Below are 847 nucleotides of genomic sequence, written 5' to 3' on the forward strand. Positions count from 1 at the left end.
ATTCTGACACGGACTTCAAAAAATTCTTCGTAACTCCGGCTTTCATTCCCCGACTGTTTCGAACCTATTAGCTTATCCTTAACCATTTTAGGCGTCGAAAAATTGTTAGACTCCGTTGGAGCATCCGCCACACACTTTGATGAAGACGTTTCAAGCATGGGTGCCTTACCCAATGCCCGACACTTAAAAGCAATAGTTGAACACTTCTCTAAATTCGTTTTCTTTACTGAATTAGCCGAAAGAAGACGGGGACCACTAATAGGAGATTTGACCGATCCGGCAACTTGAACTCCTTTCTTCTGAGAGCCAAATTGAATATTACTGACTGTATTATCCAAATTGAATATAAAATTAGACTTTTATATTAGGGTTATTGAAAGCGTAATAAATGTGAAATGGAAAGGAAAGGGAGGAAGTGAAAGAGAAGGTGAATTTGAGTGGCGGGGTAAGGCAGAATACTGGAAAAATTAAATTTACCTGTGAGGGGTGTGGTTAGGCATGGCCCAGAGTAAGAAAAAAGATCCGTTTAACATATGTAGAGAGGTTTTTTACTTCAAATATAAATTAAAGAAAATTAGGTAATACTTACACGGTTGCACTTTTGTGACTACTTTGCCAAAAATATACATATGACGAGTCCAAGATATAAACTCTACATATGTATTCTTCTACTATTTACTAGACGTGCAATATGCAATTTTAAAAATGGCGAGAGTGTGAGACCACATCCTTACACTCGTCGTTTAAGGTCACTTTCATGAAACCATACAATCTACAAAAACGTTTTAAAGAATGATGACACCCTATTCAAAAAGATAGACCATAACAAATGTGAATATTAAAATCA

Source organism: Rutidosis leptorrhynchoides, chromosome 3, assembly GCF_046630445.1.
Source record: "Rutidosis leptorrhynchoides isolate AG116_Rl617_1_P2 chromosome 3, CSIRO_AGI_Rlap_v1, whole genome shotgun sequence".
Classification (NCBI taxonomy): Eukaryota; Viridiplantae; Streptophyta; class Magnoliopsida; order Asterales; family Asteraceae; genus Rutidosis; species Rutidosis leptorrhynchoides.